Below are 17,022 nucleotides of genomic sequence, written 5' to 3'. Positions count from 1 at the left end.
AACTTACGCCAGAGCAGAGGGCTGATGCATTGGCGCGTTACTTGACGTGAGAGCCCCAGAAGGTGTACTATGATTTAGCTTTGCAGGACGCCAAAGGGTATGGCAAGCTAAAAACTGAGATTCTCGCCCACTGGGGTAATCACCGGGACAAACAACCTAGCTTCCAAATGTTTGACCTCTTGCACCTGGTCCAGAAGTTGCTGGTACCGGATTCCCCTACACCTGCGCAGATGGTAGAGCGGGTGGTGATGGACCGGTTTGTGCACTCCCTGCCAAGGCCCATACAGACTTGGGTTGCCCAGGGTGATCCCTGGAATACGGATGACCGGGTTGGACTGGTCGAGAGATACCAGGGGGTTGAAGGTTCCTTGGGAAGGCAGCCCACTCCATACTGGGGTTCCCAACAGGGGGCGGAGACTCAAAAGGGGGTGGGCCATCAAAGGGGCGGGGGAGGTGGTGCCTAAGGTCCCTACAGGTGATGTTGTTTACTGGAGGTGCCACGGCCCAGGCCATATAGGCGCCCATTGTCCGCTGAGCCGATGGACTGCAGCATAGGACGCCATTGTTCATATTATGCTTATCCGACCTGCAGTGTGAAATGTCAACCCAGCGAGGGGCCACAAGCATGTTCTGTGAAGGTGAACGGACAGGAGGTAACGGCACTGCTAGAATCCGGGAGTCTGGTGACCCTTATGATGGCCACCCTTCCTCTTCAAATGATCCCGGGAAAAAAAGTTGGCGTTCGGTGCATTCATGGTGATGCTAAGGACTACCCCATGGCCAGAGTAGACATTGAAATGGCTCACGGTACTGAGTCCCACAAGGTCGGCGTCGTTCAGGACTTGTTGCACCCTATTACTATAGGCTGGGACTTTTGTTTGTTTTGGGATGTGTGGGGGAAGAGTTCCGAGTTCACTGGCTCAGATAAGAAACCAGTTAACCCTGAGGAGGTATCACCACACCCAGAGTCAGACAGGTTTCTCTTTTGTGTCCTTGTTGGGGATAAGGAGGTAGTGCCCCCCGGGTCTGCCATTCCGGAGTTAGGGGTGACCAGCGAGAATTTTGGGCTTGCCCAACACAGGGACCTAACTCTGAAGGAAGCCTTTAATAATGTCACTGCTATAAATGGGGTTACACAGGAGCCGGGGGCTGACACAAGGTTTCCCCATTTTATGATGAGTGGGGAGTCGTTGTACCGGGTCAAGAAAGTGAGGGAGGAGCGAGTGGAGCAGTTAATAGTGCCGGGCCCCTATAGACAGAAGGTGTTGGACATGGCCCATTGACATGTCTTGGGGGGGATATCTGGGAGTGGAAAAAACACAGGAACAGATTGTGCAGAGGTTCTATTGGCCGGGATGTAAGTATTGCAAGTCTTGCCCTACACGCCAGTTAACCGCCCCCACCTCTCACTTTCAAAGTCCCCTTGTGCCTTTGCCCATTATTGTAGAGCATTCAAGAGAATTGTTATGGAAATTGGTTGGTCCCCTGATTGAATCTGCTCGTGGGCAACATCAATATACACTGCTCAAAAAAATAAACGGAACACTCAAATAACACATCCTAGATCTGAATGAATGAAATATTCTCATTGAATACTTTGTTCTGTACAAAGTTGAATGTGCTGACAACAAAATCACACAAAAATCATCAATGAAATCAAATTTATTAACCAATGGAGGCCTGGATTTGGACTCACCCCCAAAATTAAAGTGGAAAAACACACTACAGGCTGATCCAACTTTGATGTAATGTCCTTAAAACAAGTCAAAATGAGGCTCAGTATTGTGTGTGGCCTCCACGTGCCTTGTCGAAAGGTTTAACAAGACTCTGAAGAGTATGCTGAGGAATGCCATAGAAAGGGCCGCAGAGACTGGGATTGTCTCCTACCGTATCTCTTGTTCTCCATCCGAGAGGTTCCACAGGTCTCTACAGGGTTATCGCCATTCGAACTCCTGTATGGCTGACATCCGCTGGGTCTCCTGGATGTTGCAAAGGAAACCTAGGAAGCGGAGGTCTCGCCCCACAGGAGCGTCATCGCGCACGTCGCTCTGATGCAGGAAAGGATTGCGAAGGTGATGCCCATTATGAAAGAACATCTCCTCCAGGCACAAGAAGCTCATGCCAGAGTCTACAACCGGTCAGCCAGAGTGATCCAATTCAATCCGGGAGACCGAGTGCTCGTGCTAATTCCTACGGTGGAAAGTAAGTTCTTGGCCAACTGGCAAGGGCCGTATGAGGTGGTGGAAAAAGTGGGTGAAGTGAACTACAAGGATCATCAACAGGGACGACGTAAGCCGTACCAAATATATCGCGTCAACCTCATCAAGCCGTGGCAAGACAGAGAGGCTGTGGAAGCTCCATGCTTGCTGGGCAAGCCAGAAGGTGACGTTGGAGGAGTCGCAATAGCGGAAACGCAACCGAAGGCCCAGAAACAGCAGTGTCGAGAGTTGTTGCAGAAGAACCGGGATCTGTCTACAATAATGTACTGCACCTACGCTACTTCTCATGAGCTAGAAGTCCAATAATGTCCATTCCCTAGTGTGCATGTTCGGAAGTGACGTATTTTACACTGAAACGCTAGATAAACATGGAATCAATGGCACTATATAAATTAATAATAATAATAATAATAATAAAAAACTGATTGCCGCCGCTTCACTCGTACCTGTGACTGCGCATGCCCGTAGTTATCATTCCACACTGGAGCGCATCTAGGATCATTGTCACGAATGCGCATGCCCAGATGTCTGCGTTCCATGCCAGAGCGCATATGGTATTGGATTGCATTCCATCAAATGAAAAATCCTCTCTCTGAGATCAGCGTCATGGGAGACTAAAAACAACTATTGCACATCCTCCCATCATGCAATAGGCATGTAGATCTACTTTATCACTACAAAAAATAGGGGATGATGGCGCACAGTATATTCCTAAATGGTCAAATTTGACCACTATTGCATAATTAGAGATACATAAGGAACACCACACTTGTTAGTTACTAAACAGTATAAGTGGTATATAACTGATAAGAAATAATTCTGATATAGAAGCTCAGATATCTTGATGAAGTAAAACAATATGTGAACCTCATTCACAGGGAACTGAGCAGCAATGGGTAGAGTATAAAATCCAAAAATGTAATCCAGAATGGGGCTGTATTCACACAAAACAGGCATAGGAAATTTGCTCATTGAGTTCCTTTGGAGCTTGTGAATCCAGTCTGGAAATCCATTCACTTTCCATTTTGAGGATACATCTATTGAGATCACCTCCTCTCACATTGGGTTTAACCACCTCAATGATATAAGAGGAGATGTCTCCAGTTTCACCTCAATGTGCACTGTTCATGTGTCTCACTAATGAGGTGTCCCGGCCATGGCGTATTTTGCCCAAATGCCCCCCCACAATCCTCTTGGTCGTGCATACATAATCTAGGGGGCAGTTGCATGTGGCCACATATACAAGTCCTGAGGTTTTACAGTTGGAATAATCCCTCTGGAAAAAGGCTTCACCTGTAGATGAACTTGAGAAAGATTTATATGGTCTCATCCAATTACATGTACAACTTTCTCCACAACTAAAGAAACCACAGATTCTTCTATCTAGCCAAGACCACTTGGGTGCAGGTTTTTATAGAAACTATGCACTAAACGGTCCCTAATTGACCAACCCTTTATGAAAGTTATTGTGGGAGTAGATCCCACAGCACCCTCAGGTCCGGGTCGACCACAAGTACATACTAGTGTTTTCCGAGGATATTAACCCCTTAACAACATCTGACGTACTAATACGCGTCTGTGCCCTGGGACTTAAGAGCCAGACCCGTATTAGTACGTCATGGCGATCGCGCGCGCACACAGGCTGTGCGGGCGCGATCGCCGCCGGGTGTCAGCTGATTGTCACAGCTGACACCCGGTACTATGTGCAGGGAGCGGTCCTGCACCGCTCCCAGCACATTAACCCCCGCTATGCTGCGATCGAAGTCGATCGAAATCGATCGCGGCATTGCGGGGGCAAGGGGAGGTGATCGGCGATACTCACCTCCTCTTCCGGCTTCCAGCGCAGTCTGCAAAGGCTTCCCGGGTGTTGCCATGACGACCCGATGTTGTCATGACAACATCCGGGTCACCAGAGAGCAGGAAGATTGCTTGGACATGCGCAGTGCATCTCCAAGCAATCTTCACATTGTGCACCGCTGACAGCCTACATGGTATAGGGATGGTGCTCCATTCCTGTGCCATGCAGGCGATCAGAAAAAAAAAAGTGAAAGTCCCAGAGTGGGACAAAGTAATAAAGTGTATAAACTGTGTGAAAGTGGAAAAAAAAAAAAAAAAAACATTTGCAAAAATATAAAAAAAAATAAAAAATAAATAATCCACCAAAAATAAAAATATAATTATAATGTACCCATCAATAAATATTATTATAAAAAAAAACAAAACAAAACAATAAAAGTACACATATTTGGTATCGCCGCGTCCGGAACAACCTGACCTATAAAACTGTCCCACTAGTTAACCCCTTCAGTGAACACGGTAAAAAAAAAAAAAAAAACGAAGCAAAAAACAATGCTTTATCACCATACCGCCAAACAAAAAGTGGAATAACACGCGATCAAAAAGACGCATATAAATAAAAATGGTACCGCTGAAAACGTCATCTCGTTCCGCAAAAAACAAGCCGCCATACAGCTCCATCAGTCGAAAAATAAAAAAGTTATAGCTCTCAGAATAAAGCGATGCTAAAAAATATTTTTTTCTATAAAATAGCTTTTATTGTGTATAAGCGCCAAAACATAGAAAAATGATACAAATGTGGTACCGCTGTAAACGTACTGACCCGAAGAATAAAGCTGCCTTATCAATTTTACCACACGCGGAACAGAATAAAAAAAAAAAAAAAAACAATTCCTGAATTGTTGGTTTTTGTTTATTCTGCCTCCCAAAAATCGGAATAGAAAGCGATCAAAAAATGTCACGTGCCTGAAAATGGTACCAATAACAACGTCAAATCATCCCGCGAAAAACGAGCCGTCACATGACTGTCTGCCAAAATCTGGAAAAATTATAGCTCTCAAAATATGGCGATGCAAAAACTAGATTTTACAAAAAATGTGTCTTTTAGTGTGTGACAGCTGTCAGTCATAAAAACCCCATATGATTCTGGCATTGCTGTAATCACACCGACCCGAAGAATAAAGTCGTCTAATCACTTATACCGCACAAGGAACAGCGCCAAAAATAAACTCTTGGGTTAGGATTGGGCTAGGGCTGGGTTTGGGGCTAGGGCTGGGTTTGGGGCTAGGGTTGTGCTGGGGCTAGGGTTGTGCTGGGGCTAGGGTTGTGCTGGGGCTAGGGTTGTGCTGGGGCTAGGGTTGTGCTGGGGCTAGGGTTGTGCTGGGGCTAGGGTTGTGCTGGGGCTAGGGTTGTGCTAGGGCTAGGGTTGCGCTATGGTTAGGGTTGTGCTAGGGTTAGGGCTGGGGTTTGGATTTTTTTCAAAAGTAAGAAAAAAAGATGACGATATGGCGACTAGTGTTGAGAGCAAGTGCTCGCTACTTGAGTTTGCATCGGGTGCTCTGGTATGCATTGAGTATCGTGGGTATTTGAGTGACATGCTCGAGTCTCTGCCCCATATGCTTCGCGGCCAAAAAACTTTATGGGGATTGCCTGCCATGCACGAGCGATCCCCGCATGTTTTTTTTTGGGTGTCTAATAACCGTGAAACATGCGGAGCAGGGACTCGAGCATGTCACTCGAGCACACGCTGTACATGGTGCATACCTGAGTACCCGATGCAAACTCAAGTAGCGAGCACTTGCGCTCAAGAATAATGACAACTTATTCAATATGATGACCTAATGTAAATAAATTCTGTGCCGTACCTCTGGGTTTAAAATGTTCACTATACACCTTAATAAAATCCTTGAGGGGTATAGTTTCCAAAATGGGGACACTTGTGGGGGAGCTCCACTGTTTAGGCACATCACGGGCTCTCCAAACGCAACATGGTGTCCGCTAACAAATTGAATGGAAAATCGGCTCAAATTGTTAGCGGATGCCATGTTGCGTTTGGAGAGCCCCTGTGTGCCCAAACATTGGAGCTCCCCCACAAGTGACCCCATTTTGGAAACTAGACCCCCCAAGGCACCTATCTAGATGCATAGTGAGCACTTGGAACCCCCAGGTGCTTCACAAATTGATTCGTAAAAATGAAAAAGTGAAAAAAAAAACACTTTTTCATTTTTATGAATCAATTTGTGAAGCACCTGGGGTTCCAAGTGCTCACTATGAATCTAGATAGGTGCCTTGGGGGGTCTAGTTTCCAAAATGGGGTCACTTGTGGGGGAGCTCCAATGTTTGGGCACACAGGGACTCTCCAAATGCAACATGATATCCGCTAACAAATTGTCGGCTCAAATTGTTAGCGGACACCATGTTGCGTTTGGCGAGCCCCTGTGTGCCCAAACTTTGGAGCTCCCCCACAAGTGACCCCATTTTGGAAACTAGACCCCCCCAAGGCACCTATCTAGATTCATAGTGAGCACTTGGAACCCCAGGTGCTTCACAAATTGATTCATAAAAATGAAAAAGTGTTTTTTTTTTCACTTTTTCATTTTTACGAATCAATTTGTGAAGCACCTGGGGGTTCCAGGGGCTTAAGGGGTTAAAGGTAAGGTCACTCTGATTGTGACAAGTTCCTATTACTGGTGTTATCCCATATTTTTCTTGCTCTCTTGGTTAGTTATGGAGGAGTGTCTGTCCCTCCTGTTTTTCTGCAAACAATCATGCGGAATCCAAAATGTACTGTGGGTACCTTTTTCCTTGAATCTGGTCTTCATGTCTATTGCCTCTTTATTAATATCTGTGACATTAGAGCAGTTTCTACTCAACTGTAAAAATTAGCCCTTGAATATTGCTTGTTTTTTTTTTAGTAATTTAATAGTTTATTAGTGCTCATAGGTTAATGGTAGATGAGAGTCCCTAGGGTCCCATCCCGTACTTTCTTGATTGGTACATCCAGGAAAGGCAACTGGTAATAATTAAACTCTGATATAAATCTAAGGCCCACTCTATGGATATTGAGTTCCCTGACAAATTCAAGAAATTGTTCACTCGTCTCTGACCAGATGATAAAAATGTTGTCAATATATCTATATCAAACCCCAATATATGGATGCCACCACTTATGATCATCCCTGAATATTGTGGTTTCCTCCTATGAGCCCCCTTCCTTCCAAGACAAGATACTTGGAAGGAAGGTAAGAAAATTTCTAATACAATCCACAGGGAGAAGATTGGAACAAAACAAAATCGTGTAAACTGCGTGCTAGCAAATGCCAGGAGCCTGACAAACAAGATGGATGAACTGGAAGCAGAAATATCTACAGGTAACTATGACATAGTGGGAATAACCGAGACATGGTTGGATGAAAGCTATGACTGGGCAGTTAACTTACAGGGTTACAGTCTGTTTAGAAGGGATCGAAGAAATCGGAAAGGGGGTGGAGTCTGTCTATATGTAAAGACGTGTCTAAAGCCTACAATACGGGAGGATGTATGGGAGGGAAATGAGGAGGTCGAGTCCTTATGGGTGGAGATACATGGGGCAAAAAACAATAATAAAATTATCATAGGAGTCTGTTATAAACCACCAAATATAGCAGAAGCCACGGAAAGTCTATTAATGAGACAAATAGACGAAGTAGCAAAAAATAACGAGGTGATTATTATGGGGGACTTCAACTACCCCGATATAGACTGGGAAACCGAAAGCTGTAGATCTCAGAAAGGAAACAGGTTTCTGTCAATTATCAAAGACAATTATTTGTCACAACTTGTGCAGGAACCAACTAGAGGGACGGCCCTTTTAGACTTAATATTAACTAACAGGCCAGACAGAATAACTGAGGTGCAGGTTGGGGGGCACCTGGGAAATAGTGACCACAACATTATACAATTCCACATGTGCTTCAGTAGGGTGCCCAGCAAGGGAGTCACAAAAACACTGAACTTCAGGAGGGCAAAGTTTGATCAGCTAAGAGATGCCCTTCACCTTATAGACTGGGATAGTATCTTCAGTAATAGGAGCACGGAGAGAAAATGGGAAATTTTCAAAACAGTCCTACATAGTCACTGTAGAAGGTACATACCTTATGGGAATAAAAGGGCTAGGAATAGGAGGAAGCCAATGTGGCTAAATAAGGAAGTCAAGAGGGCAATGAAAAACAAAAAAAGGGCTTTCGGTAAACTTAAACAAGAAGGCAGCGAGGAAGCGCTAATAACTTATAGGGAAAAAAACAAAATCTGTAAGAAACAAATAAGAATAGCAAAAGAGGAGACAGAGAGACTAATTGCCAAAGAAAGTAAAACGAATCCCAAACTGTTCTTTAACTATAAAAACAGTAAAAGGATTAAAACTGATGGAGTTGGCCCATTGAAAAATAACCTGGGTAAAATCATAGAGGGCGATGAGGGTAAAGCAAACCTACTCAATAGCTTCTTCTCCACTGTTTTCACAAAAGAAAACAATTTATCGGAGGAAATGCAAAGTGATAAAGTAAACCCTCCGCTAAATATCACCCACCTAACCCAGGAGGAAGTTCAGAAACGCCTAAATAATATCAAAATAGACAAGTCACCAGGCCCAGATGGCATACACCCCCGGGTACTAAAAGAATTAAGTAATGTGATAGACAGACCGCTGTATCTTATATTCAAGCACTCTTTATGGACAGGGACTGCCCCACTAGACTGGCGCCAAGCAAATGTGGTACCAATATTCAAAAAGGGGTCTAAAAGTGACCCTGGGAACTATAGACCAGTCAGCTTAACGTCTGTTGTGGGTAAATTGTTTGAAGGATTTCTTAGAGATGCTATTGTAGAATATCTTAATGATAATAACTGTCTAACTCCATATCAACATGGATTCATGAGAGATCGCTCCTGCCAAACAAACCTGATTGCCTTCTACGAGGAGGTGAGCTCACAGCTGGACCGGGGAGAGTCAGTGGATGTTGTATACCTTGACTTCTCCAAAGCGTTTGATACCGTGCCACACAAAAGATTGGTATATAAAATGAGAATGCTTGGTCTGGGGGATAATGTGTGCAAGTGGGTAAATAGCTGGCTGAGTGATAGAAAGCAGAGGGTGGTTATCAATGGAGTAAGCTCAGGGTGTGTCAGGGTTACTAGCGGGGTGCCTCAAGGGTCTGTCTTGGGCCCTATATTATTTAATATATTTATTAATGATCTAGTGGAAGGGTTGCATAGTAAAATAGCAATATTTGCAGATGATACTAAACTTTGTAAAGTAGTTAATACAGATGAGGATAGGGCACAGCTACAGGAGGATTTAGATAAATTGGGGAGTTGGGCCAAAAAATGGCAAATGGGGTTCAATGCCGATAAATGTAAGGTCATGCACATGGGAAAGAAAAACAGCAGTCACCCATACATATTAAATGGGAAACCGTTGGGGAAATCTGACATGGAGAAGGACCTGGGCGTCTTGGTTAATAGCAAATTAAATTGGAGTGCCCAGTGTCAGGCAGCAGCTGCGAAGGCAAATAGAGTCATGGCATGCATCAGAAGAGGAATAGGGGCATATGATGAGAACATTGTTCTTCCTCTGTATAAAGCGCTGGTAAGGCCGCACTTAGAATATTGTGCACAGTTCTGGGCTCCGGTGCTCAGGAAAGACATATTGGAGCTAGAGAGGGTACAAAGGAGGGCGACTAAGGTAATAAAGGGAATGGAGGGACTAGAATACCCAGAGAGGTTGTCAAAATTAGGCCTATTTACGTTGGAAAAGAGAAGGCTTAGGGGAGACCTCATAAACATGTATAAATACATCAGGGGGCAGTACAGAGATCTCTCCCATGACCTGTTTATACCAAGGATGGTGACTAAGACGAGGGGGCACACTATGCGTCTGGAGGAAAGGAGGTTCCTGCACCAGCATAGAAGGGGATTCTTTACGGTCAGAGCCGTGAGACTCTGGAACTCTCTGGGAGAGGAAGTGGTGATGTCCAACTCACTTAATGAGTTCAAGAGAGGCCTGGATGCCTTTCTTGAGAACAATAAAATTACATCTTATGCTTAGTGATAGTTAATTAATCCAGATTGGTGTCGGGAAGTGAATTTTTTCCTCAATGATGTCAATTGGCCTATACCGCATGTTTTTTTTTTTTGTTTTGTTTTTGTTTTTTTTGCGTTCCCCTGGATCAACGCTGCGGAATAGCTGCAGTGCACAAGAAATAGGCTGAACTGGATGGACGCTTGTCTTTTTTCGGCCTTATAAACTATGTAACTATGAATAGGTTAACATACGAGGGGGCACAGGAGCTCCCCATCGCAGTACCCCTGAGCTGGTGGAAGTACTTCCTGTCAAAAAGAAATATGTTGTAAGAGTGAATTTTAGAAGATCCTCCATGAAGTCATTATGTCTGCTACACTCTATTGATCTCGATTTCAAGAAACAACTTACTCCTCTGATATCATCCTCATGCGGAATATTACTGTACAAAGCCTCGATATCTAGTAAGGCCTGCTCCCCTACATGCAAGTATACATGCTCGAGGGTCTACATGTAGGGGAGCAGGCAAAGGGAAAACCAACTCCAGAGGGATTATTCCAACTGTAAAACCTCAGGGGGTACTGAGGGAACATTATACTGTGTGTGGGGGGATGGTGGTAGTGTAGGAATATAATATACACCTGTTTATATGGAATGTGTTCATTCCCTTGTAATCTTGATATATTTCATGTTCATCCCATGTGCAAGATACACAAGAAATCCATAATATCTCTACATATGTTTGGACCTGTAAGTTTTTGTGTTCATTCTTTTTATTTATTCCTGATCTTCATTCTTTTTAGTATGTCCCGGAACATTAAACTGTGTGGGGGGCATCATACATCCTGCATAAGGGGCATAATGGGGGCATTACACTGTGGGGGGCATCATACATCCTGCATAAGGGGCATAATGGGGGCATTACACTGTGTGGGGGCATCATACATCCTGCATAAGGGGCATAATGGGGGCATTACACTGTGTGGAGGCATCATACATACTGTATAAGGGGCATAATGGGGGCATTACACTGTGTGGGGGCATCATACATCCTGCATAAGGGGCATAATGGGGGCATTACACTGTGGGGGCATCATACATACTGCATAAGGGGCATAATGGGGGCATTACACTGTGCGGGGGCATCATACATCCTGCATAAGGGGCATAATGGGGGCATTACACTGTGGGGCCAGTAAAGGGGTCCTGTACTATGAGAACAATACGTTTCCTCCCTTCCTGTCTCCATAGTTGGGTCGTATGTATCTATTACAGGAAACAGAACAAAAACCTTATCTATATATATATAATTGTCTTATCCCGTCTGTCTGTCTGTCTGTGTGTCTGTCCGTCTGTCCAGGAAATCTCGCGTCGCTCATTGGTCCTGCAGTGGCCAATCAGCGCTGCGGGATTTCTGAAAAAAGATGGAGGCCGTTAGCGGCTCATCTGCGGGACGGAGCTCAGCGGCGATGCAGCCGGGAGATGAGCGGCGTGTAGCAGAGCCAGGTGTGTACGGAGCGGCCAAAAGCAAAGCCCACGAGGTGTGAAGAACATACAACCCCCTAAAGTGACCCCATTTCGGACACTGTACCCACGAGGGAAGTCATCTGAGGGTGTAATGGACGTTCTTACATTCTTATCCCACAGGTGTCTCACTGATTTCTTTACCACTCGTTTGTGTGTAATGGTAGACTCCATACTAAATAAGGAAGGAGTCACTGACTGTGGTGGCCCCTCCCCGGGCCGTGGCAATTGGTGACCCCCCTTCGCTGCCCCTTACTGACCAGTGATCCTGAAGCCCCCGGAAGGATCCAATGAAGCGAAAGGGGATGCTACAAGCCGTCCCATGGATACATAAACACCGGGACATCCCACGTTACTTCCTTTCTTTGTTGGTCCCAGAGTGGAACGTCATGGAGAATTCAGGATCAGGTCAGATTACTGAGGCCCTAAAGGCTGGGTTTGCACAGGGGGGCGAGCGCTGGTTACAGGCCCTCATCTCGGGGCTCAGCGCTCATCCCCCTGGCCCCAGCTCTAATTCCCCGGATAACCCTTCCCCTGGCCCTCAACCCCTTAAGGGTACATCACATCCCCCAATCCCCTCACCCCTTGGGCCCACTCACTCACCACTCAGCGTGCTGCATCCGGATCCTCTGGGACGAGTGGCTGCAGTTCTGCCGCTGTCTGGTCCTGTCCTCCATTCTCGCCCGGCCGCCGCAGACGCACAGCTGCAGGCCACTCATCGTGGCTCACCCCCTGTCTCGCACGACGTCGCGGAAGAGCGAGCATGTGGGGCGGTTTGGCAGGCGCCCCCCGGCGATCGGCTGCGGAACCTCTTCGTGCTCTTGCCGGGGCGGGGGAGCGGGGGTCCGGAGCGAGGCGGTGTGTTCGCGCCGGCGTAGGGTTGGGGGGGGGTTTCCTCTCGGCGGTCGCGCGCCGGAGCAGGGAGGCGGGCGAGCCACGCGACTAGGCCGCAGAGGCATGCTGGGGGAGGAGGAGCTAATGTACAGGAAGCGCAGGTCACGCCCCCCAGTCCAGAATGCCGCGCGACGGAACAGGAAGCGGTGGCTGGTGCAGCGGTGGATCCTGCGCCGCACTCACAGCGGGCACGGGGCTCCGCTGCACTAGTCTACGATTGTGGGGTGTCTTCTGTGTCGGCAGCGGGCACAGCGGGGATTCAGGTCTCCTGGCTGCCGCCGGTGCTGAAGACAGCACCGAGCATATCAAAGCCCAAACCCCTAAAAACTCCCATCCCGCATCCTGCCGAAGGGCACCCTGGAGAGCGGAGGTCCAGCAGGCACTCCCGCCCTCCAGAGCGCTTTAGGCACAGCACCCCGCTGCCACAGAAAAGAAGTTGCGGGCCATACATTTATCCATCACCTCCCCCTCAACACACAGCAGGGGCTGTGGCGGAGCACAGCTTCGGACAGGAATCCTCTGGCGGGAGCTGTGCTCTGCCAACCCCACAAACACCCCCCCCCCCGCAGAAAAACCCCTATTAAAAATAAAAGAAAAAGTTCCCAAAACAGCACACATGACCCTACACATCCAGGGGACATGGCTGCCCCTGTAATCACCGCAGCCCATCCAGCGCCCAGTCAAATGATCAATACCATATACCCCTTTGATAGTGCAGCGACGTACGCGCCTGACACCGATATAGCATCACCCTCTAGCTGGACACAAATAGCACCGCCACATCCCGGTGGGACACATGTATACTGTGCAGAACCCCACATACACCGTCAGGGACACAGAGACTCCAGGTGTACTCGCTGCAGGCGAACTCGCTGTAGTTCCTCCTCGACAGATCTACATCACAGCACACAAGTCACCGGCAAAGGAAGAGGTCGTCGCAAGCAAAGCGGAGATCGGCATCCCACAGGAGGGGTAACAGGTCGCGGTCCTCAAGGTGGCGCTCACCATCCTCCGCATCAGAGATGTCGGGCGCAACGTCAAACCACAGCTGCTTGCACCGATCCCGTCCTTCGGGGGGCAGAGATGATTCAAGGGCACCCTCCAGAGCTTACAGCCTGCACGATGAAGCAATTTCACGTAGGTCTACAAGCAGAGGCACGCAGCTCACCCCGAGCGAGACTGGTGTCGAAGTCCCTCCAAACATCAGAGTCCCTCCTCCAGCCGCAGAAATGGGTGAGTGCAATATAAGTATAACTGAAATGGGAAATATTAACAACAACTTAATAACGGCCCTTAAGGCCATAGTCTAAAAACTATCTGCGCCACCAGGCGCAATACATAATTCTACTAAAACAACTCCACCATTAGCCAGTGTACACAAGGACGCATTCTTTTGCGGAATTAGCCCATTAGGCTCACACATAGACGAGGAAACCAGAATGAAAATATGGAATAATGACTACATCGACATTTGGTCACTATTAACCACTGACCAACATACTATAGACAAAGAGAGAAGGGTAGCCGACCGACCATTCGACAGAAACAGACAAAAGGTCGCAAAGACAATGAGCAACTGGTTACAGGTGTTTTCTGTGCTGGGTTGCATCATGGGCCAAAAGCATCCGGAGCGCTGCTCGGAACTATTCATATACCAGGATACGGTGTATAACTCGTACAAAGCACACGGCGGTTCAGCATGGTGGCGCTACGATGAGGAGTTCTGGAGGCGGTTGGCTCTGCAACCACAGCTAGGCTGGGGGGTAAAAGCTACAGACGTATGGTTGTGATTAATGCTGTCACAGAAACAACATCCCTTTACAACAACGGCTACTGGACAACCGGCAACAGCAGGCCAAAATTCAGTGGTCGTACGTAGACCAGGGGCCTGCTGGCAGTTCAATGAGGGACACTGTCGTTTCTACACCTTATGCAGATATAAACATGAATGTTCAGCCTGCGGAGGAGCCCACCCTGCAGCGAGATGTTCTCGTCCCGCAAGCAAATTATCAATTAAACTCCCACAGTCACAAGCCAAGGACCCCGGTGAGCGTAAACGCGATGGGCCCCTGGCTAGACCAATATCCTAAGAAAGACACAGCGGGGCAGTTACGTTTTGGTTTCACATACGGTTTTTTCATCCCTTTCAAACTTAATAAATCGCCCACCTTTGCAAATAACCTTAAATCTGCAAAAGAACACCCTGAAATACTTAGACAAAAATACAAAAAGAAGTAGCTCTAGGCAGAGTGGCGGGCCCTTTCCCAACACCACCATTCAGTAACCTAAGAGTTTCCCCTCTAGGAATAATACCAAAAAAAGAGCCAGGTTCATTCCGGCTTATCCATCATTTATCTTACCCAAAAGGAGAGTCTGTAAATGACAGTATTACGTCAGAAGATGCCTCGGTCACCTACGCGTCGTTCGACAGAGCAGTAATGTTAGTACGCGATGCTAGGCCCGGAGCGCTCCTCGCTAAATCCGACATAGAATCCGCTTTTCGCCTACTACCGGTACACCCAGATTGCTACCACCTGTTGGGATGCCAAGTGAACAATGAATACTTCTACGACACTTGCCTCCCAATGGGTTGTTCAATTTCTTGTTATTACTTTGAACTATTCAGTTCCTTCCTAGAATGGGTGTTGAGGTATGAAACCGGCAATAGGTCCGTCACACATTACCTAGATGACTTCCTATTCGTCGGACCAAAAGACTCAAATCAATGGCAATCATTACTTAACGAATTCACAAATATCGCTCAACTGTTCGGAGTCCCATTATGCCCTACACAAACCATAGGCCCCACAACAAAGCTATCGTTTTTAGGCATCAAAATCGACACCACAGCAGGGTTGTTCCGCCTCCCAACGGAAAAAATACAAAAAACATTACACCAGATCGAGGGATTTTGCGCGGTACGGAAAGTAACTCTACAGCAGATGCAAGTATTACTAGGTCTCCTCGTGTTTGCCAGCCGGGTGATGCCAGTCGGAAGGGTTTTTTCTCGTCGTTTATCCCTTGCAACAAAAGGTTCATTAAAACCGAGTCATAGAATCAGAATCACCAGGCAGCTTCGAGCGGACTTAGAGGTGTGGAAAAACTTCTTACAATCATTCAACGGTCATACGTTATTTATGTCAGCAGAACAGTCCAACACTGAACTAAGATTATTCACCGGGGCGGCAGAAGCGGGAGGATATGTAGCGATACTAGATAACCAGTGGTGCACAGGCTTATGGCCTCCATATTGGTCTGAACAAGGATTAACAAAAAACCAGACACTCCTGGAACTCTTTCCAATATTGGTAACAATAGAAATATGGGGCACGTTCCTAGCTAACAAAAATATACGCTTCATAACAAATAACACCAGCCTAGCGCACTGCATTAATAAGATGGCATCATCGTCTCTCCCAGTACTAGGCCTACTGCGCCGGCTAGCATTCCTGTGCCTAAAACACAATATATGGGTTCGCGCGAGCTACAATATTGAAGAGTCTAATGCTGCTGCTGCTAACGCTTTATCACAATTCAATTGGCAGGTTTTCAGAGAGCTCCTCCCCAACGCCCACCCGTCGGGCACCAGTTGCCCACCCTCCCTATGGGATATAGTGGCGAACAGCTGATGCCATTAATCAGAGCATCAGTCGCCCCGTCAACGTGGAAAGCATACGGTAAGGCATGGGAAGAGTGGACACGATTAGTAGCAGGCAGACGGGTTGACATATGTGAACAAGCTAGACTAGATGTAACCATAGAATTTCTCCACCAACTAATGATGAGGGGCATATCAGGGGCGTCAGCACAGCGGTGGCTAACTGGAGTGGCATTTCACTTTCAATTACTGAATTGGGAAGATGTGACAAAAAGATTCATCATCAGGCAAGCCTTAAAAGGGTGGAAAAGAGGTCAGCCAAGTCAGGAGTGCAGACGTCCCGTGTTAATAAAACTGCTGTCAGAAATCATATCCCTAACACCAGTAACACGCCACTCACAATTTGAAGCAACACTAGTGTCTACTGCATTTGCGATCGCCTTCTTCGGGGCGCTACGCATAAGCAAATTAGTCCCCCGATCCAAAATCACCACCAGTGGAGGCTTATTACACCAGGACGTAGTCATAGCCAATAATGCAATACGCATACGCAAATCCAAAACGGACCTAGTGGGCAGGGGCACTTGGGTGCTTTTACAACCCACTAACAGTATACTGTGTCCGGTAACAATAGTAAAAACATATACAGCCATCAGGCCACAAAGTAATTTCTTCCTATCACACATTGACGGAACTACATTATCAAGATACCAGTTCCAAGCTATATTTAATAAATGCCTAACATCAGCAGGGTACCACCCCAAAGATTACGGGACACACTCATTCCGCATAGGCGCAGCCACGGAAGCAGCTAAAGCAGGACTGTCAGAGACGGAAGTTCAGAGGATAGGAAGATGGCGATCCGCGTGTTTTGCAAGATACATAAGACCGGACTTGTTATCCTAACGTGGTTTGTTTCTTTTACAGGTGAC

At 46.9% G+C, this 17,022-nt stretch overlaps 1 protein-coding gene and 1 pseudogene across 2 annotated transcripts in view; one reads left to right on the top strand and one right to left on the bottom strand.

The window, feature by feature from the left end:
- LOC141182572 (uncharacterized) overlaps nucleotides 1–17,022 on the top strand; it is a 449,915-nt pseudogene that overhangs the window by 379,018 nt on the left and 53,875 nt on the right.
- The window catches only part of LOC141182573 (uncharacterized), a 258,948-nt gene that overhangs the window by 240,466 nt on the left and 1,460 nt on the right, over nucleotides 1–17,022 (bottom strand). The gene's annotated exons all lie outside the window — the stretch shown is intronic.

Source organism: Phyllobates terribilis, unplaced genomic scaffold (assembly GCF_046119375.1).
Source record: "Phyllobates terribilis strain yellow unplaced genomic scaffold, ASM4611937v1 Scaffold_35__1_contigs__length_13245226, whole genome shotgun sequence".
Classification (NCBI taxonomy): Eukaryota; Metazoa; Chordata; class Amphibia; order Anura; family Dendrobatidae; genus Phyllobates; species Phyllobates terribilis.
The sequence above is the reverse complement of the archived record's forward strand: the minus strand, read 5'-3'. Positions and strand labels throughout refer to the sequence as shown.